The sequence below is a fragment of the Teleopsis dalmanni genome, chromosome 1, assembly GCF_002237135.1.
Source record: "Teleopsis dalmanni isolate 2A chromosome 1, ASM223713v2, whole genome shotgun sequence".
Taxonomy (NCBI): Eukaryota; Metazoa; Arthropoda; class Insecta; order Diptera; family Diopsidae; genus Teleopsis; species Teleopsis dalmanni.
The window spans coordinates 86,662,784-86,688,495 of NC_051846.1; the positions used below are offsets into that span (position 1 = coordinate 86,662,784).

The 25,712-nt window shown below is 26.6% G+C and overlaps 1 protein-coding gene across 11 annotated transcripts in view; it reads right to left on the reverse strand.

Annotated features, from left to right (window-relative positions):
* The window catches only part of LOC119668762 (endothelial zinc finger protein induced by tumor necrosis factor alpha), a 69,908-nt gene extending 50,678 nt beyond the window's left edge, over window positions 1-19,230 (reverse strand). For all 11 annotated transcript variants that reach the window (XM_038078379.1, XM_038078388.1, XM_038078385.1 and 8 more), the window contains exon 1: window positions 18,721-19,230. The gene's annotated coding sequence lies outside the window, so the exon portion shown is untranslated. The remainder of the gene's footprint in view (window positions 1-18,720) is intronic.
* Window positions 19,231-25,712: the final 6,482 nt, after the last annotated feature.

The window sequence follows — 25,712 nt, forward strand, 5'->3', positions numbered from 1 at the left end:
CTGCAATGGGTAAATAAACTGTTCATTCATATTTTCTTGGGTTGGCAGCACAGAAATGCTCGTACGTGAATCTCGAAAAGTAGGTTGTGTAGGTAAGCAATTCACAAACATTTCCGGGGGCATTTTGCATATTATGGAATATTTTTGTCTTTATTGTATCGTGAATGCCGCTATTATGCTATTATTCTATAGATATCTATTTGACAGCAATGAAAAAAAAAACAAAATCGCAAAATAAAAACAACAAAATAGACATATTATTTGCTTCAACACCCAGCGAACAGAAAGAACATGGGCATTGCAAAATTGTTATGTCTCAAGCGGAATGGCGCAAATGACCCATAATTCCGTCACATTTCGAAGGGTTTCTGAGTTGAGACGCCTGCTTAATCCTATTATTCAAATGGTAGCATTTTTACACGTTTTCACTGAATTATTCACGCATTTCTTGTAATTCCACTATTAGAAACACTTTGTGGCCTTTGTGACTTTTCCGTTGCGTGAAAAATCTGTGCCTCAGTGCTTCTCGCATGCGTTGATTCGATTTGTTATTATTTGTTTGGCTTACTTTCTTTCTCTAAGATTATTAGCGTACAAATTGCCGTTCCATTTCTTTCTATTTCTTATTAGATACTTGCGTTTTCAGTGTTTGGAATACGATTTGGCACGCACGGTTGCACCCTTGCGACTTCCGTTGACGCATTCCAACAAGGAAGGCATCGACTATCGTTTTATTTATGATTTGTACTAAACTGAATTTATTTCTTAAGCGTTTTAGTGTTTTTAATATTTATGCGTAAAATATGTTCCGATAGTTACTTTCAATTGTTTATATTTTTTTATGTTTCTTTTTCAATGAAAATACTTAAAAACTTTAGAGTATTTCGTTCGGCTACTTAAGCTGTGCGGGTGTTTAATAATTTGCTAAATTGCATTTTAAAGTCATTTAGCATAATTGCATTAGTCGCGTTTGACATGCTTCAATTGTGGGGCAAAGTTCTTTTTAATATTTTCATTTAAGCCCCCACAGTTGTAAAAGGCAAGAAAACAACCAAAAGTAACACATAAGCGCTGGTTTAAAATTACACCTTTGACCAATATCAGAAAATAGAATGTCTTAACATCTCAGATGCATTCACTCAGAAATTGAAAAAAAATATTACGTATAAGACGATATGTAAAGCATTTCTGCTCACTTGGAGCAGTGAATAAATTAGGCATTCTTTTTTGTAGACATGTGGATTACAAATCCTAAACTGTTGTTGTCAGCGTTATAAGTTGTTGTCCAACACTGATACCACTGATATGCAAAATATTTGTGATCGAATATGTTTCTTTTTAGTTATTTTGTAATCAAAGTGTGTATTAGGAACTGTTATTGTCACTTCCAATAATCATATAAACTCAATTATTTTATTATTATGTTGAGGCGAGTTGAGTCAGTGCACTTGAGCACTTTTACTCTTTTTTCTTCATAGCCTCTATCTACGCCTTGACTGGATTATTGTTTATCACTTCATCAGACTAAGAAATAATTGACCTCAGATCTGCACACCTCCCCGAGGAGCCTATAACCGTTCTGATTCGATAACGTAAATAATTTCAGGGCTCTATCCTTTATGTATTTTTTGATCGGATCCATCTTAAGGTCTCTAAGAATGTCATTTTTCTTAATGTACTATAATACCTTGAAAAGTCTTTTTAATTATTTTAATTGACCGTAATTTGAAATATGTTAGGTTAGGTATACCATATCTAGATGAGCGTAAGCCACTCATAGACCTAGCGATATCAAATAGATATAGTAGGCATTTTTGGGTATTTAAGGAATGCTTGAGCTTCTATTTCTAAGACAGAGGCATCAAATATTTTTTTGGGGTTTTTCAAAGCATGTTTTTATACCAGACCTTAGTGGGTTAAACAGTTCTTGTACACACGCAGTATGCTATCATCGAACGTAGCGGGCATTGTCTAACCCCATTCATAATAGTAATTTTGAAACCTATTGGTCTCTAGCCATATCAGATAGAATTAAATCTCTGTGTAGATTATATAGTAGGCTATTTCACGTGATTAAGGAGTACTTAAAGCTCCATTCTTGATTTTTTAACACGTGTTTTTAGATCAGACCTCAGCGAGTTAAGCAGTTCTAGTATACACGCAACGTGTTGATTTCAAATAGACTGCATATCATGTAGCCGTTATTTAGCCTAATATGTAATAGTAATTTTGCATCATTATAACTGCTTAATGTATACCATAACAGGGACATACGATTTATGTTCAAAAGGCATCCGTAAATTTTATTTTTATGACGTCCAATAGACTTCTATCGAAATTCTTTCATCTTTTATTCAATATTCTATTTTGTAAAAACAGTTATAAACTGATTTCACCAGTGAGAACATATGGATTGGTGACCCAAAAGTGAGCTCGACGTAATTTTCGATTAACGCAAGACTTTAAGGATAATGTGTAGATACAAATACCATTTACTTTTTGGAGAGAAGAATGATTAAAATAAAGAGTAGCTTTCATGTTAAAAAAAAAGATTATGTTCTTAGCTATTAAATATACGATCCAAAACTTTTCAAAAAAGATCTGTTGCTTTTTTACATAATGTGAACAGTTCATATAATATTATCTGTGAGTGACTACACGCTAGATAAATACTTGAAAATCATATATGTATATATCCCAACAGAAGTAACGACGATAGAAATGTACATATATGTTAATAATAATTAAAGTCAGATGATATATCTATTACGTATTTAATATTAGTAACTAAATCTTTTCATAAAGTAAAAATAATACAAATCTTTTATAAAAACAAAAATAACTTAAATTCTTTAAAGAAATAAAAAAACAAAAATTAAGGTTATATTCTTACATAAATATTTATTTTAGTAAACGATTTTATGACTAAAGTTGGAAAATTTAAAGCAATAGATATTTCAAAGAAAACTTTGTCTATTTTATTCTCTAACAAATTTTTTAGTCTTAAATAAACTGAAATGTCTGACATATACATTTTTATAAAAATATCTTGGGAAATAGTAGAAGTTTCACTTGTTGAGCTTAAAATCTGTTTAGCTACTCCGTATCAGATATATTGTAAAATATGCGCAAAAATTTAAACTAAACGTAAGTCTAAATCTCAAAATATGGAATATTAAAAATCCAACTGTCTCGCCCTGTATTAATGGGAACTGCACATATGCTACATTTAAGGGTAAAATGCATACGTTTAAATTGCTTTAGAGGCAGTCAAAAATTAAAAGCATAAAGAAGGATGCCCACGAAATGTTCTCTGGAATTCATTAAAATTTCCTTTCAGTGAAATTTTAATTTATTTTCCGAATTGAATGTTATTGTATATTTTTTAGTATTGAATTGTGTAAATTTGCGAAAAATATGAAAACATAAAAAATTTTGTGGGCATATCGAACAAAGCAACATCATTTCATCAATGCCAGAGGGCAGGATTATCAGGCACAGAGACAAAAATATATATGCATATGATTCATTTCATTCTGAAACAAAATATTTTTTTTATAATTTTTTTATTTAAATATAAATATAAAAAATTATATAAAATATATTATGTTTAGAATTTTTTTTTAAATAGTTGTTTTCTTATTCAAAATTATGTGTCATGAGGAAAATTACTGTGACCTATAAACAGCCGCAATACATAAAATAATACACTGTGTGGTTTATAGCGTATTCACACAGCATAAATAATTATTATCTTGACCATAATTTAACTAATTTGACTCATTCCACTCGCTTCAAGTCAAGTCAAAGTGAAAAACCGATTCCAGATAAAAACACGACAACCAACATTTTTAGCAAATATGCTTTTTTCAGTTTTTTAAGTCCTTATTCAATACTCTCTAATCTTATAAAGTTGGAATTATGTTCGTAATTCACAATAGCACAATTGTGTAGCGAGATTTTGAATAATTTTTATGAACTTAAAGCCTATTCTACAGTGTAGAAGTATAAGTAGTTTTATTGTTATCTCCCTTCCTCCCGTCAATTATTCACAAATTTGACTTAAATATATTTGGTGTCTAAGCATTATATAAGTATTATAATGGATTCCAGCTTTTGACAGCTTTTTCGGTTCAATAACTGAAATTGGTCCCTTTTGCATTTCTAAGATATGGTTTTTTAATGGGTTTACGTCTCATGCTGGGATTACGTCTCATGCTCTCGATGTTTTCCATCTATTGGGAAAAGAATAATAATTGTAATTTTGATTGCTCCACTTCTTTCATTCACATCGTTATCACATCAAGTTAAAATAACAATCTGATAAAAACAGGATTCCGATCACCAAAATCACGACTGAACACAATTTAACTTGCAATTAAGTTTGTAATTCACAATAGTACAATTGTGTATAAATATTATGAATAAATTATATAAACTTAAGCAAAATTGCACAAAATATTGTTGCAATGTTCGATACTTTCATTTACCATCGCAACAACAAAAATAAATAAGAGAAACAAGATGAAAATAAAATTAAGATTTGCTGTGTGAACAAGTTTTTAGTAATGCGAGGCGAAAGAGCAAATTACTTGTTCCATGCGAATACGCTATTAGTTAGTTCTTTAGATACTTATAAATTAGTCTTAAAATTAAGTTAAGTTGAAGTGGCGGTCTTGCACACCAAACCCCACTAGGGCACAAATAATGGCCAGCTGTGATACCTCAGATTCATATCAAGTAATGAAAAAGTACTATATAAAATCAGTAGAATAAATTAAATTTGCATAAATATTATATATAGAAATATTATAAATATAAATACATATAAATATTACAAATATTTTATATATTCAAAAATATTAATAAAATAGTTGCATAATGTTTTAAAACAAAAGTTATTAATAATATTAATGTAATAAATAATAGTATATATTATACAAAAATAATATATAAATGTTAGATAGTAACAATTGTCTCACCCTGTACTACATTACTGCTATCAATTTGGAATGATCCTTGCTTAATATAAAAATCGTTGTATGCATAATGAAATATGTTTTAACATGCAATGTCGGATGGAACAAAAATAAAGATAAGTCTGTTTACATATGTTCATATGTGTGTATATATATTAAAAGAGTGTCTATAAATGTATCCCAGCGTATTTGCTTGCTCACAAGCAAACTGAAATTCTGAATAAATTTTTAACAGATATTTTAATGGCGTTAGTTTTTTTGTATTGATTTTTATTGCCATCAGTGTTCCACGTTTGTGTACTGACAGCATGAGCAACATCTGATGCCGATGCCAGTGTGGTGCCGTACAAAGAAAGCTCCATCAATAAGGGGTAGTCTGAACAGACAAACAGGGAAACAGGGTAGAGCATAGACGCACAGGCTATGATGTTTGGAGATCCCAACACAAACACACACACACAAATACATGACTGAGCTTAATATTTGCGCATATTTAATCGACAAGAATTAAAGGCTCTTCCCATCCATAAAAGAATATACGAGTATACGAAAAATTAAATCGGTAAGTTACAAAATTTTTTGGGGTGGTGGGGGAATCCCATTCAGGCTGCAGCAAACCAACCTTCCGATAAACTTCGTAAAAACAAACTTAAAGATAAAAATATTTTGCATTATTGCAGTTTTAGATGTGATGTGCAGTAAGTTTGTTTTTACTTTCATGAGGCAGGGTGAGTATAAACAGGGTGATAGCCTGGCAGGTAGAAGATATCAGTTAATCAGACAGACTGCAGTAAGCTTCGTTTTATTCGGCTATCAATTGGGGGTAATTGCATTTTCCTTCTGTCGCCTGTACAATGTATTTGTACTGTTGGGCAATATGCCTTTAATATGCAAATCCAAATTCAACCATAAAATAATATTATATTTTCAAATTAAAATAAAATTGATAAATGGTTCCTTTTTGTGCAGAACCATGCACTAAAACAATATTTTACTCGAATAAATATCTTTCTTAATATTTTATATTGTACAATAAGGTTATTTTTGCAGTGTAATGTCAGGTAGAAAGCAAAAAACAAGGAAATTACAATTCAATTTTGGTTTTGCCGAATATTTAATTCTTGTAGACTTTAGAGAGATTGTGTTTAACCAATTCAATTTATCAATTTACTATTTACTTACTTAAGCAAATGCTTGATTTATTTTTTGACGATTCGATTTAAGAATACAATTAAATTAATAAATATATGTTTTATAATATTATACAGCTAATTCATATTGCCGCTACAGCATATTGTCGACTATTTTCATTCCTATTAAAATTCGAACTTTCCAAACTTATATGATAAAGATATAGCCCATTATTTCATTCATATTAAAATTTATACTTTCTAACCTGATATGATAGAGAGTATAGTCATACATGATATCTGATCAATCTTACATGATAGAGTATATAGTCGACTAATTTTATTCGATAATCTTATAGTGAATGAGTAAGTCCATGGCATATACTCTATGTACTGCACACTCAGTATATCTGTATACTCAGATGGATATATTTAAATGGATTCATCTAGTCCTGCTCAAGACAATTTTGGTCTCCGATATCTCTTTCATAGTGTCACAAGGATCTTAATATACATATGGTATATTTATTATATATGTATCTATGGGTTTTGTATGTATGTTAGGATCTTTATATCATACATTAATTCATAATAATATGCAATCACAACACAGATTTAACACAAAATAAGTAAACATTTTATAAATATTTTATATTTTATAAATTAAAGAAAACATTAATACTATAAAAAAATATTGTCTGTTTATTTATTAACTAGAACTTTTTTATTTATATTAATTAATAATTATTAATTAATTATTTATTAATTATTTTAATATTATTTTATTTTATAATTATTCTATTTTATAATTATTTTATTTTATAATTATTTATTAATTACATAATTATTTTATTTATAATTAAAAATATTTTAATAATTTTTTTTTTAGTCATCAATATTTTTGTGGCCCTCTAATAAAAAAAAAACCGAGCAAAAGAGTTAACTCATATGCAAGTTAAAAAAAATTACTCGTGAGATGTCAAGGATTCTCTCAAAAAAAAATATTTGAAAACAGTTTCCTGACAACGTGCAATCCGTTGATTTTCCTAGTGTCATGGACCTACAAAAAGGCACACATCAAATAAGCTCAACAATTGAACATATGTTTTCTAATACCAACCCGTCACATATTCCCCACATAACATCAACACCCTCCTCTTGACGGCTTCTTAAAATAAACAATGAAATGTCATCGCCACACTCCGCATGCAGAGATGTGTAAAAAATTTCGCGGCACAAAACGAAGTGAAAGTACGAAAATCTTTAAACGGAAATAAAACATAAAAAATGAAGAAGCAAAAAGGCACGAAATTAGCATCTGCGAAGAAAAAAAAAATGTGCAAATGTATTTCTGTACCCTACCTACCTCAATCTGAAGTGAAAAGTGGGAGGTTATAGACTCTGGCGTGAGTTTGTTAGCCTTGGGCTGTAGCGTTGGCGTTACCACCTTGTTCGATTCGAAGTCTCCTGAGCAGGCCTGACTTCATGAATGCACTCCAACCACAAATCAACGAAAGATTGGTACTGTGTTCACGCGTTCAATATGTGTGAGAAATTTTTATATTAAGATATAAAAAAAATTTAGGTGTTTACCTTTTTAAAACGCTGGAAAGCAAATTTGTTACATTTTTATTGAAAAAAAATTTAAAGAAACACGATTAATCTATAAAATTATAGCAACCGAATATCTTGGATTTTGTGTTTGGATTATTTTAGCTATGGATATATTGTAAAAGGTATATTTGGTAGCATTCCAGGCGATAGGCGTAGCCAAGGTAGACATATATTAAATAAAATTAATGCATAAATAATAATAATAATAATATATTAATAATAAATTTATTAATGATATTGTAATAGAAATTGCGGATTCTAGAAACTGTGTGTAAAGAACTGAAGTCATGTTGCGAACATAGACAACTTGCAAATTGCAGAGCTAAGCAAATGTAGGAGCTAAAGGTGCTGTTAGCTGGTATTCTTTAAATATACACTTAATGTTATATATTATACATTATCTATATAAATTTAATCCTTTTAAATGTAATGAGTTGTGTGTATAGTTTTCAGGTAAGTATAATATACTCTTCACTCTTCCTCAACCTAATTGTATATTTCATACTTTGTTTAGATGTAAGTAATAGCTTTATTACTTGTACTTTCATAAGATATTTTTAGGAGCCAGAGCAAATTATTAGCGGCACAGAAAGTCAAGTCTACGTCACAGGGTAACATATTCATAAGTCCTATCTGTGCTGTGAAAATCTATGTTTAGTTATTATGTTATGGTAATTTAAGCAGAAGTTTCACCACCTTAAAAGGCTATTATTGTGTGGCAGACAAGTAAATTAATTATCTTTTAGATAACTAAATCAGGCGATTTCAAAATTATTTTATAAGTCAACATTTTATATTAATTTTAGTTTAGTTGATTGATTTTATTTGTAACAGATTAAAGTTAACCGTAATTTTGATTTCCAGTGACGTCTATATAAAAGGTAAAGAGCATGAACCTTCTCCTAGGAACTAGTTATTCCTATTCTTAGCAGCGAACATGAAGACCTCGTTATCCTAGCACGTCTTGATTCTTCTTAATTAACCTTCTCTTAGGAACTAATTATTCCTGTTCTCCTGTTGTTCCTGTTGTTGTGGTATTATACAGATACACGTGTTGTGATAGGTCAACTAAAACTTGTTAAAGTTTACTAATATAGCAGGATCAACTCTATAACAGTATCTTAAGATTATAGCTTTCACTTTTATCATAGCTCTACGTTTACTGAAATCCGCGGCTAAATGGTTGCATATGGAAAATCAAAACTGTGGTTAACATATGTAGAATAAAACTTAAATAAATAATATTAATTAAAAAAACAAAATAAATAATTATTAAAAAACTAAATAAATAAGTAAATAAATAATATTTGTTAAGTCTGCTGTTATAGAAAAAAAAACTTTACAGAATTTGCTTCGGAGTTTATTCTAAAGACTCATCGTAATAATACAATTTTATGTTTTTAATTAAAAATTTAAATTTTCAGCAAATTTTTTTTTTAACTCTTAAAACTGTGTTTTATAATATATTTATAATATAGAATATTTAATAGTATTGCGTGTTTAAATGGTTTGGCTTTATTTTTTTAATATAAGGATTACTTGAAATCATTAGGCTCAAATCCACGAGTACATAAAAGTGCACGTTAATTAATTACTAAAAATATTTTTTTATTAATTAAAATAATAAATTCTTAATTTTTTTGTAGTTCTCGAGTGTGCCATTGAGCTTTTGTGTTTATACTGTATTCAATGATATTGCATACTTGTGTTGTAATTAAGAGTCAAAAGGGTTCAGTTCAAAATATTTTTGTGTTTACGAAATACTTTCACATTCAAAGAGTAACTTTTTGTCTGGAGTGCTATTTTCTATAGAAATTTTAGTGACGTGCATAAGCGCAAATTACTAGAAACGTCAAATCGCACCCATATTCATCCAAATCTACACTTGTGCCCGTGTGCAGTTCAGAGCTTCATCATATAAAGTGGGTCGCGTTAACGACGTCTACTCATGCCTTTCGACTTTGTAAAAGTGCAGCCATTCAGACTACGAATTGCCATTCGGAACCACAAACTAACTCATGTTTAGGTTTGTTTTAATTAACGTCTACTTCTGCTTAAAGGATATTCATCTATGAGGACACAGGCACGGTTCTGTATTCATATTATGAGTACATCTAACAAAACCAAATTTATTCTAGATGAAATAACATTAATGCGATAATTTAGATATTTTGATATATCCAAAAAGTATTAATGCAATCTAAACTCATGCGTGTTATGAAGAGCAAGATGGGGCGATATGAGGAACAATAAATTCATAGTTCCACAATTTCCTAAAAGTAGAATCACAACCCTTGTTTTGATTCTTTCAAACGGAAATTAAAAATTGTAAATTGAAGTTGTCATTAATGATGTTAAAAGTGCTCAGTGTGGCGGCGGGAACGAATGGCTGTGAGTTTAGCAAGTTGTGTCGAGAACTTAATCTACGTGGTACACGAGAAGCGAGGCATGGGGCTAAATTCGGCTGAATGCACTGAGTATGCTACTTTTGCAGTGCATAAATGCATTTTGAATTGCAATACAAACAGTGAAACGCCCAATTGTGAAAATTTTATAAGTGAACAGGATGTGGATGTGGACGTGGATGTGGATGCGGACCCCCTTTCATGTATTAATGCGAATTGCATCCATACAACTGTACATAAGTCCACTTGCCCATGTCGTGCACACTACAATTTACAATCGGCTCAGTGGCTGTTGTGGCTACTGTTTTTGCTGCCGATTTGGCGGTTGGTAACTCCTGCTCCATGTATGAATTTTATGGTTGCGAAATGAAAGTAAAAAAGGCAACATTATTCTGATATCCTTTCGCGTGGGTCCATTCACATTCACATATGCCTGCCTGCTTGGTGATGTTGATGCTATTGGAGCTGCTGATGCTGATGATGATGTCGTAAAATAAATGGCGTCAACTGTACTTTTGCGTGTATTTCATTTAATGTTCGAGTATTGTACATAATTGTATGATATATATATTTAAAATTGTAGTACATGCACATGTATCTGCACATTTCTGTACATGAAATTGTATTTAATATCGCTTCATTTAAAATGCTCTTTTTTATATTTCAGCGCATCCTTTGTTGGTTTGCTGGTTTCGGCCTTAATGTGTATGCAGCTGAACTGCATCTATATGTTGTACATAAGCAGGTATATAAATATATACATACGACTATATGCAGCATCACATATGTAAATATAAATAAATAAATAAATATATTTTATGTAAGCAATTTGGGCGCTGGTATTATTGAAATCACGTTGGGGAGTCGGAGTAGGAGAAGCGCATTTTCGATAATTAATTTTCACAAATACAATTCGCATATATGAATAAAGGAAAAATTTTCCATTTGCTGTAATTGTTGTTGTCATTGGGGTGGGGAAAGTGGGAAAGTGGGAAAGTGGGAAAGACTCGATTTCAGTATACAATTATATCAAAATTTTGTTTTAACCCGCTTTGGCCATTATGTACATTTAAACGACATCACTCAACGTTGACCAGACTGCAATGGGTTGGCGTTTCCCTAGAAGCTCATTATATCAATTTATTTTTATTATTATTTTATTGCAACGAAAATGCAGTTACTTTGTGTGAGCTTCGCTGTGGAAATGGAAATGGGAATGGATATGGGAATGGAAGTGGTAATGACTATGATATGGCTACATGGCTGCGGATAAAGTTGGCTGGTGCAGTGTTTGGTAGTGTTATCAGTGCTCTTTGGAGTACGTATGAGCCCAGCAGCTGCATCATTTACTTTTTTATTATCCATTTAATTGAATTTTTTATGATTAAGCTTTTTTACTTTTTAGTTTAGCAGATACATATATTATGTAAATTATATGTATTTTGCTTAAACTTTTTTGTTTAAATAAAATATATTATTCGCAATTAAAATTAAAAAATGGGCGCAGTTATATACAAAATCATACATAAGCGCGAATTATTAAAATATTTTAATATAATTAATGTGGTTTTGTAACAGCCATTGAAGCATTAAGTTAATCCTTTTTAATTAATAATGTCTTTCACAATAATAAATTATTCGACTTTTTTGATAGATTGAATTATTATGCAACTAAAATCATACATAAAAAATTTTTATTGCAATTAATGATTTTTAATTTTGATTGGATTTTACAATCATTAGTTTTATTTCCATATTTTTTCAATAAAATTTATCCAATATCCTTTTACTACCTTAATTTTTTAAATTTCTATTTTTTAGACATTTCATTCCCATATATCACATAAATCACAAATTAAAAGTTTTAATCACTTATATATATTTTGAACTACACCTTTGTATACAGGAGTATATTTTGCAATTGGATTAAGAGTAAAAAAAATACTTATAAACAAATTATAAAACTTATAAACAAACATAAAAAATTAATAAAAAGATACAGTTTTTTCAAAAGGTATTAAAATACACAATAAAAAGTTATTATCTTAAGTACCGAAAAGATAATTACAAACATGCATTACTGTTATCTACAAATAATATTATAATATTAATACATAATAATCATTTTTCCAAAATAACGTAATACTGTATCATGTTAAAATTCAAAACAAAACACATATTCTATATGAAAATATAAGATCATCCATCATCTAACTAAAAAAATAGTGGACAACCCAAACTTCTTTCTTTAAAAAATAACCTCCTCTATCAACCACGCATACTGGTTTTATAATTAATATTTTCACAACCGGGTAAGTGGTACAAAACATCAGCGTTACTAGGACAGAAGAAGAACCTCTATCCCCATTAAAACCAACCAACTCTTCACATTGTTAGTATTATGTTTTTGCATGCAAAAGTAGTAATTTAAAATGTTATCAACATATTTTTATTATTCTCTCCTTTCATTAGATCCACAACTGTAGTTATTTTGACCCAAACCATAGAGTGTGTTGGTAGCCTACTTTGACCATAATCTTAACCCTATACCCTTCACTACACGCAACCTTATCAACTGCAATACTGTCTACCTTGCTTTCTGGCTTAGATTTCTTTCGCTTGATAAATAAATGTTAAGTCTACGGATATCTCAATACTCCACCTCGATTACTGGAATCGAAATTCAGCCACTGATCCTTCACGCATAATTCATTCTTAAAAAATAGTCTGAGTTCAAATCTCACACTCTGGCTTTCCATACTTTTCATTGTGTACAGATTAATCAAACAGAATAGTAAGAATGCTGCAACAAAAAAGTAACTTTTGTTGAAGTACCATCGTTATTCACTGAAGTTTTAGCATAATTTAATTGCTTAAACCTTTTACTATAGTTTTTTATGTGTGCTTCCCATTTATTAATTAAATATTTAAATCTCTTTCTAATTCTTTAAGTTTACTAAACATTGAAATTATGAAATAATTTTGGCTGGTTTAAGTATAATTTGAAATATTCGTGTGAAATACCCATGCGGGATTAAAGCAAGATGTGTTACTCAGTGTCTTTCAATGCCTTAACATCAGCTATTCTTGCAATTATAGTTTTGAATGTTCTGCGATTGCACAAAGCAATAGATATTGGAAGAGCCACTCATCGATATGAATAGCTGCAACTTTTTCTTCTTATATTTAAGATTATAACATATTTAAGAAGACATTTTGAGTCGATTGCAGCCTTAAAAGGAAATTAGCAGGAATAGTTAAAAGCAATATTTCAATCTGTATACAAAACACATAGGGATGATTGGGTCAAGAGCTGTCACAGTTATATTGCTTTTGATGGGGAATACTTTAAAATTTTGATTTAAAATTTTTATTTATTTTAATTAAAAATTCTAGATAAATATAGTTTTATAATTAAAACAATGGTTAAAAATAATAAATTAAAAATGTTTACTTGACGGCATAAATTTCTTTTCAAATGTTCTCAGGGAATGTCAAGAAATGTTTGAAATAATACTCCCTGGTCCATGAAATGAAAATAATCACAATTGGGGATGTGGACCCTTTTTCAATATTTACTAAGATGAAGGATAGCACCTACATAACACAACGTATATATAATCCTATTTAGTCCTTGCAAAACCTTACATGATTTTCCATCATGCACCGACTAACCTCGTTAAACCAACACTTTAATGTCTTCATTTAAATCTATTTAGTTAGACACGCACGTATAAACACATTCCTAAACCGTGTCAACACTTTTATGCGTGTTACATTAACTCGCAAAATGTTGATTTGAAACTGAAGTTCATATCTGTGTAAGCAGTTGAGTTTCGAACACTTTTGGAACTGCTCGATAAATTTGATGTAGGAATGTCCTGTTCAAAGCTTTGAAATATATGAGAATTTAAAAGTATCCTGCACTCGAGTCTAATTTTCAATACTTCAATATACGTATTTGTATAAACCAAAATAAAAATATTATAAAACGTAGAACAGTAGCTCCTTTATTCCTATTCAAGATTACTTGAGTTATCCGGACATCATAGTGGTCGAATATTTTGAAGCACTATTAGCCGAGTTATTCGGGCATCGTAGTGCTCGATCACTTGGAAGCCTTTTTATAGGCATTATGGAAACTTCACATACGAATATCGTAAAAGCATATAACAATCATAACTCAGGCAATATTTGGCATTTGTGATTTCCAAAGTCAATGCTAATAATATCAAAAGAGAGAATTTAATAAGCCTTCAAAATATTTCGACTTGTTTGAGTTCGGCATATACATATATTAAGAATTTAAAAAGTGAACTAGATGAAATGAAATCTGTGCTAATTGTTTTATTAATTTTTAATAAAGGTAGGAGACAGCATATGGTGTAAAAAATATTTAACAAAAAAAGGGGCAGTTAGTGCAAAAATTTGAGAAACCTTTGCTCTACACTGCTCTCTTATGACCGTAGCAAAAAAAACCATATTTGCCCACTACGCTTGACATTATAGGTGCCTTTGATATGGTATAAATGAACTTGATATGTTAATCCGCAATAAGTTTTGCATTTATTCCAAATTACTTTACGCAAGTAAACCCACTGTTAACATTGACAACAACAATTAGAGAGGTGAATAATATTTAATAGACGACCAGCATGACTGATGGACGCAATTTTACAACCAAATAGCATTTAAACTATTAACGTTTTAAACTTTCAGCCTTTAACCTTATAAAACTAATTATAAAATAAAAATGTTTCGGTGTCTATGTCTCAGAAGTCAACTATTAGTTGCATAAACTTAGGTTAAGAGTTGGTATTGTTTAGTGTATGAGTGGCCTCTATCAAGTCTACCACATACTTAGTTAAAAGTTTGTTTTGTTTTTTGTTCTGATAAAATAGGGGACAGGTTATAATGTAGAGCATTTCAAAACACCGCTGAAAATTTGTAGTTAGTTTTTAAATCATAATCTACTTTTCTCTTCTTCTATCTTCACTTCCTCCTCAGGAAGTTAATCTCAAACTATTGTTTTATATGTGTTAGATCTGTTAACCACAATTATTATTATGTGAAAAGAGGTAGTAAAAGACCTATATTGTGCCCTTAAAATAATGCTGTTCCTTAAAATAAATTCTTTAATTTTCTATTCCAAATTTTTTTTTTTCTTATGCACTATACACTTTATTCAGGAAAACGATCTATTACACGAATATAGAGAACTGAGGATATTTCTATTATAATATAAAGACAAGTGATTGAGTTGGAAAGTACAAATAACTCTAAACAGTTCAGATATACGAGCGCCTTATTCATCTCTCTCATGACTAAGGTGTTCATATGTTACATCATGTTTTGAATGAGCTTGTCCCGTTTTCAAAACTTTCAGTTCTATTGTCCTGAAACAACACAAAAAGTTTCAAGTCTGTGGAAGAGCTGTAAAAAAACGACATCTGTGAAGGCAATTTCTTATCTGTATTTAATATGTGTGACTGGTTAACCAAGTTAACTCAACTTCGAAGTGGGAAAGTCTGCTTTTTAAATATATCGAGTGGTATCTCAGGGCTCTATCATGAATAACGTATTCAACAGAACTAGCCGCACTTTTGCCAATTAAGATTTTATAGTTTGGAAAAGATACCCCGTGGAGGACATATGAACGGTATTGTATTTCACACATTATGACAAGATCTTGACAACATACTGATATAAGAATTTAATTGAAATCTTTATCAAAAATATTTGGTATTCAAATTCCTGCGGGACTATTAAATACATTACCGTGTTGGAAAATGTGACTACAATTCAGGGATGGACACAAAATGGATTAATTGGCATTTAGCCTTTTATTCGACGTTTGAAAATTAAAAAAAAAAGTAAGCTACCAACACATATCACGCTTAAAATCAATTATTATTTTAAATAATATATCTATGTATGTTAGTTCATTCTATGTGTCTAATTTTGTTCATCATTTCATCAAACTCCTATTTTAATTAATATAAATATGCCTCAATACGATTCAGATTGAAATTAATTAACAAATGTCAAGTTTAAAAAACATATAATAATCATATGATCATATGATCACCATATGCTTCACTTCTCATTTAAAAAATAATTGTAAAGTAAAAAAAAGTCTCTTATCTTATATAGAGACTGTATAACAAAAATTAAAGTCACATGAGTAGATATGTTTTAGATATTTACAATAAAAAATATAGCAATTTATAAATTGTTAAATCATGTATAAGATACTTTAATAGTTAATTGAATTTAAATTAAAATGAATTATTTTTTATTACATTTGGAGGAAATGTACTTTTAATATAACATAAAAACTAAATCCTTAACTACAGCTATAGTATCTTGAATAGAAATAAAATCTTTAATGCATGTTACTTTGATATATAGGTATAAGATACTTTAAGTTGGCCAAGTTAGTAAAATAAGAAATTCTTTTGAATAAATTTATTTATTATAATTCAATTTCACTTGCGAACACTAGAGACACTCAATTATTTTTATTAGGTTGAGATGTAAAATCACTTCTTATAATTTAATAGTTTTTGTTCTACTTTTAAATGACTTCCTTTTACAGATTTGCGTTTAATATTTGCAAATTTAGATTTTAATTCATGAATGAAGAAAAATATTCGATTATGTGGTTCTTGTGGTAAATACCGCTTAAACTTAATGTATATGTATGTATAATGTAATATATACATGGATATGTGATATGCTTTCTATTTAGATTGTAAAACTTAAAATTGTATTTAGGAATTTAAAAGAAGACTTTTATTAGTCGTGTATTAAATATTTCCGAACAGCCTACTGCACACGTCTATCTAAAGCGACCGTATGGTCAGCCTAAAAAGTTCTCTTAAATTAAACAAATTTCTATGATTACAACTTCTATGGTTTACATTGTTTATAGACAAAAAATGAATTAATAGGTGGTGGATTATCCATTCTTGCAAAAAAATTCTCATCTATACCCTTGATATGGTTCTTGCAAGTATGATAAAAAATTGGGAAGAATACTGCGATCTATATAATTTAGAAGTAAACTTAAATGTATCTATGTAAACCATATATACCATATGTAAATCAGTCAGTTCATTAAGTACATAAAATTGGATTTTCTAAGGAATGCCAGTACGACCGGTGTCGGTATAAATTTATTTTGGTCAAAAATAAGCTATTTAATGCTAGTAAATAACAAAATCGAGATGCATACACGAAATCTGGGAAAACTTTCCCCCTAAACGAATCGATATGACTGGAGTCAAAAGCGAAATTATTCCATACTACAAGGAAAGTACTTTCAAATTTTGCTGACAAAGTCCATAAATATCAAGGATGCTTTAACAAGAGAATTTTAAAATGATCGGTCTATGTACTGATGTTAGAAACTTGTATAGAATATATAGCAATTTAAGTACTTTAATTTTGACTGAAAACTATATGTAATGTTTACCATAACTCCTCTTTAAAGTTTTACTCAATGAACAGCTGGCATATTAAATGGAAGCATTTGGTAAAATTCTAAAGAACGCTACGGGGTACAGACAGAAGTTTATTAGAGTAAAAATTTTGCAAGTTACAGCATCGATCAACTACATTCGAATTCCCAAAAAAAATTTGTTTTTTTAGCTAGGCTAGAGATTTTCCCGTAGCATATATGAATCAAGTTTTGGAGATTTAGATCCATTTAAAATATAAGGTGAGGCTCTATGCTTAACTTATAAGAGATGGACAGCTGTAAGTAAGTAAACAAAAACATTTCGGAACACTTCACACTAATTTCAAACGCTTTCGTATGAACTTTAAATTAGTTTTTAAAAGTTCTCCTGAAAATAAGTCTCTGCATACGATCCTCTATTAATATTTAGATGTTGTTTAATTTAATAATATTTTAATTATAAAATAATTAATGAATCAAATCAAATAATGAGGAATTGTTAATTTATTCAAACTTATTATGTACATATGTATTTGGAAACAAGGTATATATATAACTATGTGTAAGTATATAATCCAGTTAAGTTAGTAGTTTATGAACTTTAGTTTTAAAATTTAGTTATAAAGTAATTTATTCAGTTAAATTACTAGTTTGAATACATATTATAATTTCAAAAAGAAAATATATAAACAAGCAAAAAAATAAATTTAATAAATAAAACGGAAATATTATTTACTTCATCATTTAATATCGAATATTAGTTCGATATTAAATATAATATTAATTTAAATGTAATTATAAATAAAATAAGATGGCTATGACGGATCTAGTAATTTCTTATCAAAACAACGATATACTTTTTTTTATCACTAATTATAAATAATAATTAGAACATTAATATAATAATTATATTATATTATTATAAATAATATTTATTATTAATATTAATGTATTATATTAATAATATATTTATAATAGCATTAATTTATTTATTATTTATTTTGTGAGTTAACACTAAATTTAATTTTAAAGTTAACTAAGAATAAGGCACTGGACTACTAGGTCCGGTCTTTCGCCCTAAAAAATAGCATATAATTGTACTATCTAGGTAATCTAAAATAAAAGCTTACCTTGAGGGTATTATCCTTGCACTCGATTCCAACGTGTGAAGAGCAATTTTGTGGTTTTGAGTGTGTCCGTTTTAGTTTTAATTATTTTTTATTTATTTTTTTGTTTATTTTTTATTAGCAGTAAAATGTTTATTAATATTTATTTTCAAGACTTTAAATTGAATTTTCTATATCCAAAATTATTTTCTCTTGATTTCTAAGTCAACAATATTTTTGATTCACTTGCAATTTAGTTCCAAACTGTATTTGATTCAAACTGTTTGTCCAGAATCGATCGTTCATGTTCATCAAAGTTCACTTATTTTGTTCAAATGCCATTATTTGTTCATTGGGACTTAACAAATTTTTTTTCTTAAAATATTTAGAATCCTTTCTAATGTTTTTAATGGGTTCCTTTTGATTTGAAAGGTATTTTTGAGTTTTTCTCTTAAGTTTTTTTCTCAAATTTTTTTATTTTTCACTTTAGTTTTCAAAACTTTTTAGCTTCAAACTTTTGCGTTCGGAACGTTCAACAAAATTTAAAGACGAAAAATTACCAAATTAAAAGTTTCAATTTAAAAATATAATTTTTTTATTTTTTCTTAAATATTTCCGATGTAAAATCGACTTTTTTGGTTTCAAATTTAACAAATTTTGGCTATTTCGTTTGAATTTTTGCGGGTTTTATTTTTGAAATTTTGATACTATTTTTTAGATTTGCTGCTTTTTTGACGGATACTATTTTTGTATTTGTTGTTGCTTTTATTTATTATTTTTGATTTATTTTTGTTGCTATTTTTTTATTTCGTTTCTATTTACTGCATTAACTTTTTTCGCGATAATTTTGATTGCTTGTGTGTCCGAAAAGTTTGTTACTTTGTTTTATTGTTGTTGTTGTTGTTATTGTTGCTTTTGTTTGCTTTTGCTTCTTGGTTTGTTGGTTTGTGGGTTGGCTTTGTATGTTTTTGTTATTTTATTGTATTTTAAGTATACTTTTTGCTCGTTATTTTTGTTTTTTTAGTTATTATTATTTTGGTTTTGTATTATTGTTACTGATGATGATTTTATTATTGTTGTAGTTGTAGTTGATAGTTGGTTGATCGGTTTTGTTGCTTTGTGTGTGTTGTTTTTGTAGTGGTTGTTGTAATCCAAATTTTGTTGTAAATTTTGTTTGTTAAATTTTGAGAAACTAACTTAAAATCACTTTTTGCATTTAACTTAAAACAAAATTACTTTATATTATAATTATATTTTGTTTTGTTTTTATTTAACTAAAATTATATACAATTTTCTTGTAAAATAAAACGAACTTAAACGATTGCACATAAGTTACTTTATATTAGATTAATTAACAAAACAAATTTTTTATAATAATTAACAACGTTTTAACGTAATCATTAAAAATGTTCCAAACAGTCAAAAAGCACCTGAAATAGAAAAAAATATTTAATTAATTAATTATTATGTATGTTCTTAAAAGTTATATAAAGGAGTAATATAAAATTATGAAGAATATGGAAGAAAAAATGCTTTCGAAAAAATATTTTATTTAGTTTTTTTTTTATTTCAATTTTATATTTTTTTCTTATATTTCCATTTTTTTTAATATCTACTTTTTACTATTTTTTATTTCCATTTTTTGTATTTAGTTTGTATTTTATTATTTTAATTTTAATAAGTATTTTTACTCGTTTATATTTTATTTATTCATATCTTATTATATGAAAATTATATATGCATATTATGTACGTCATATTAAGTTATAATTACACTTTTACAAATATTGGTGTCGACATTAGATATTAATAAATTTTTTCCAGGTCGTATTTTTTTAGTTTTTAATAATACTAAAATAAATTAAACATTCATTTTAATTTTATATGAAAATTAATTAAATGTTTTTATATAAAAAAAATTTTATTGATAAAATTGGTCGTATTAACAATTGATTATTTAAGAAAATTTAATTAAAATGCTTTATTTAAAAAATATTTAATTAAAATGCCTTATTAAAAAAAAATTAAATTAAAACGCTTTTATATAAAAAAAATTGAATTAAAAAGCTTTTATATAACAAAAATTAAATTAAAATGGTTTTATATAAAAAAAAATAAATTAAAAAGTTTTTACATAAAAAATTTTTATATAAATTTTTTATATTAAATTATAAAGTTTTTATATAAATATATATTTTATTAAAAAGTTTTTATATAAAATAAATTAAATTAAAAAGTTTTTATATGAAAAAATAAATTAAAGAAAGAAGTTTTTATTTAAAAAAAATTAAATTAAAAAGTTTTTGCATAAAAAATTTAAATTAAAAAGTTTTTATATAAAAAAAATTAAATTAAAAAGTTTTTATATACAAAAAAATTAAAACTGTTTATTTATTTATGCAAATATTTCGAGCTATTATTAATAATTATATAACAAATAACAATATTAATATTAAGTTTCTATAAATAACTAGATAGTTTTAATTTTATGTTTTATATATTATATACTATATAATTAATTTATAAATATTTCACGTACATACCATAGACTAATATTTTCTAAGGTTTTAATAACAAATTAAAAAAATAAGAGTTTTCAATTATATTATTTTTTTCATATTATTATGCGATGTTTAGTTAATGTTTCTCAACATATTCAAGGGTTGTTCAATTATTATTATGTTATCCCTATCATAAGCATACTAATTTAACTGCAACAAATGATATATTATTTAATTTAATTTAATTTAGTTTTAAATAAAATATTAAAACAATTTAATTATAATAAAATAATAATTATAATAATTAATACAAATTAACAATTTTTTTTTGTATAGTTTTAAGTTATATTTAATTACAATTAGTATAAGCTATATAATTTACTTCATTTACTAAAGTAATTTTTGATTCTTAACATTTTTATATTGTTATCTAAAATAAATTATTTACTTATTTATATTATTAATAAATAAATGAACCTGATATATTTATTACAACTTGTTATATATTTCGTCGTATATAATATTATTTAATATAAATATCGTAATATATTTTTAAATGATTATAATCTATAAATTACCCTCCCTAAAAGCAAATTTTGTTTCTGCTGTTTCAATACGAAAATCCTCAAAAATAAATTTAATGGAAAGTTTGAACTTCATGCAGACCCCTAAAAGCGTATGTTTTGTTTGCTTATGAAACATAATTTAAAACCGGACAAAGTGGTATCATCTCATCATTCCAATGGAAAATTTTCCTATAGTCTTTTTTAATTGCCACAAAAAGCCAATATTATTATATATTCTTATAAAGAAGTTATTTAAACTATCTAATATTGGCCCACTTAATGCAAGTTGATCCTATGTGGTAAAAACTTATAACTGTGCTAGCTGATACGAAAAAAATACTAATCGTACGAACACGATTGTTCACGAAGCAAGTAAGAATAAAATTGGAACAGAAGACCATTTATATCTCGTTATAAAACCCAAAATTTTGTACTGGTCTGGAGGACAGGTCCAGACAGTATTGTTTATATTTTTAATAGACCCAATTTATTTAGATTAGGTTACCTGTTTTTTTCCAACTATAGCACAATAAATCTAATGTATCAATGTGTAATATTAATAATAATAAATCTCATAATTTCGTTATACAAATGTTACTCACTATTCTATTATATTAATTACTAAAAATAAAATATTTTCAACTAGTTCGAATTTATTACTATTTATTTTATTACTGGTTTATTTAGTAATAAAATATTTATTTTTACTTATTATTTGATTACTAAAAATAAAACATTTTTAACTAGTACGAATGTATAACTACTATGAACTAAATAGTTAGGCAAATAATAGTACTTCATTTGTATTTGAATTTAATTATAACAAAACTAAACACCTTCCTAACAAAAATATCCTGTATAAGAACTACGATCTAATAAATAATAAAAGCATTTAAAGTTTTCATATTATCTTTAACGATCAATTACTTTTACAATAAAATTATTTAAACGCTTATATTTAATCATTTAATATTATTATCATATAATACTTTTTATTATTATAATGAAATAATAATTGTTTTTGAATAAGGTTAGATATTGTATTACTTTAAAGTGTATCAGTGCACCAGATATTTCTAGTTAATTTTAAATTAACCGGAATTATAGCGTAGTAAAGACTACACATCTGTTTTCATTTTCAAGCAACACATTTTTCTTTTAAAGGGTATACTCTACACAAAAAAGTGTAGATGGAGTATACATTTTTGATCAGCTCGACGACTTGACTTTATTTAACCCGTTTTGTCTGTCTGTTTTATTTCAAATTACTCTCCTAATTTTTTAACTAATCGAACGAAACTTTTAATACATAGTCTTAGAAAGCGAACTCTGATCATTCGTCAGATTGACCAATATAGGTCAATCTACCTATAGCTACCACATAAACTCAACAATCGAATATGAGTTTTATCTGATACTGATATTTATATGAGAAAATAAACAAAATTTTATTTATATCGGGTTAGAGTTAGATATAGCAACTATATAAATTGCCGAATCAAGCAGAAGGTCTTATTAGAAAAATTGTTTTATTTTCCTATGTATGAACCTCGTATATGGTACTTAGCAAAATTTATAAAACGCAAACTGATTTGTTGGATTTGGCTACTTTATTTTATTGTAGCCATTTAAACTGAACAATTAGATATGAGGATCTCTTTTTTTAAAAAAGATATTTGAATCAAATTTGGTACAGAATGTAGTTATATTTATATACGGAAATGGACAATTGGAACATGTCTTTCTTAGAAAAACTTTTCCTTTTCAATGTTATATTGTATATATTATATATTATCATATTAATGAGGCCTCAAGGTAAATTCAAAATTTTGTGCATAAATTCAAAGGGTAACTATGCCATTACGTTAACTAAACCTTGTTAACCTTATAATAAACCTTATAATAAACTAATGAAGAGAAATCGGTATTACATCCTTAATATATTTTTATCATTGTATTTAGAATGATAATATTCATAAGATAACCTTGTATTCTTATATATAACTTATACTTATTATAACTTATACTTATATTTGAGATACTAATAGGAATTATTTTATATTTTAAAATTTTAAATAATTATTTCACATACATAATTATTTATAGTAATTATTATAGTTTTGAAAATACTGCAATATTATATTTGATTATTTAAATATTTAATAATTTAAATAATTTAAATATTATAATGAAAAATACATACAACGACATAAACTTGTATATACATATTATTTTATAAATTAAAAAAGGTTCACATTATGGTTGTATAAAAAGTTATTAAATAAATTAATAAAACAATATCAATTTGAAGGAATATATAGTAATACAATTAGTTTATGGATTTAAAAAATAAATTTATTTTTATAAACTTCAAAAAAATTTTTTTTTTTTTTATTTTAATTTTTTTACAGGTCAATAAGAATTTTATTTTGTACTTAATTGAAAAAAATATATAACGATATTTTCTTATAATATATAAAAATATTTTTTAAAAATAAGGTCTATCTACAATAGACCTTAGAGTACTGTAAAATTATTGCATACGTGCAATACATAGAATATTTTATAGGTTATATCAATAATACTGCTCGTTATTAAGTTTACTAATCAATTTTTATTTTAAACTACAAATCTACAAAATTTTAAATTGTTTATTATTAACATGTGTATATGCTATAATTTAATATATACAGAAATTTATAAAACAATTTATAAAATAATACATAATATATATAGATAATGTTATAATTAGCTATCTAAAAAGAAAAAACAAATAAAATTGATTTACATAATATAGAAATTATTATAATCCTTTTTAAATAAACAAGAAAAACGTTGGAAAAGCAATCGAAAATATAATATGTAGAAGTAATTTTTTAGTATTAAGATTTGTTTTTCTAAATAAAATTATATATTATATATATAATTATATATATAATAGATTCAAGGAGCCAAATAAATATAACTTCAGTTATATTAATTAAATTTTAAGGGGAATTATGAAAATCAAGATAATTTTAGGAAATCACAAATTAATGTATATATTAAACAAATTGGAATATAATCAATTAAATTTAATAAAAAGAAAATTTCATTAGAAAATTTTTGTATAGTCAGTTTTATATATATAAATATATAATTATATAAATACATAAAATATATATTTTATAGTGCTATAGTATTTAAAAAAACTAAAAATTATAATATAACCACAGGGATGGATGAATGTAGACGGTAGTTTATGGTTACATATATGTATAAATTTTAATTTTTTTCATTTTTCAGTTTTCAGTTTTTATGAACAAACTATATAAAAAAAATTTGTAATGATTCTTTTTTCGGTACAAGTGCTATTCGCTAGCACTTTGATCTTTGTTTATTTTACTAGTAGATAGTGACTTCGTATTTAATATAAATTCAATATAAATGGACTATTTATAAGCAATTCAATATTTTTATATTTTGTGTAAAAAATGGCACATATTTGTGCATATATGCCGCGTTAAGTACAATAGTCTAATAATAATGTAAAAAGTCATTATCTTCTAATGTTTAGGTTTGCCAATATTATCTTAAGACAAAAAATTAAATATTTTTATTTTATTTTTAAAATATTTAATAATTATGCATTTATTTTATTTTTCTCGAATTCCTAATACAAAAATAAAGCAAATAAATACTTTACTCATATTAAATGAATATAAGAAAGGAAAGATATAAGTTAAATTTTATTAATACATATATCCTAAAAACTAAATATATTATATAAAAAATTTAGAAAAAAACTTTACTTATATAAAATTTGAAACATCTTTTAGGACTTAAAATATATTAAGTGCTAAAATTAATTAATTGCTAAACAAAATTATTTTAATTTAATTAAATTTTAAATTTAATTAATTTTAATAATTAAATTTTAATTTAATTATTAAAACCATATTTACAAATAT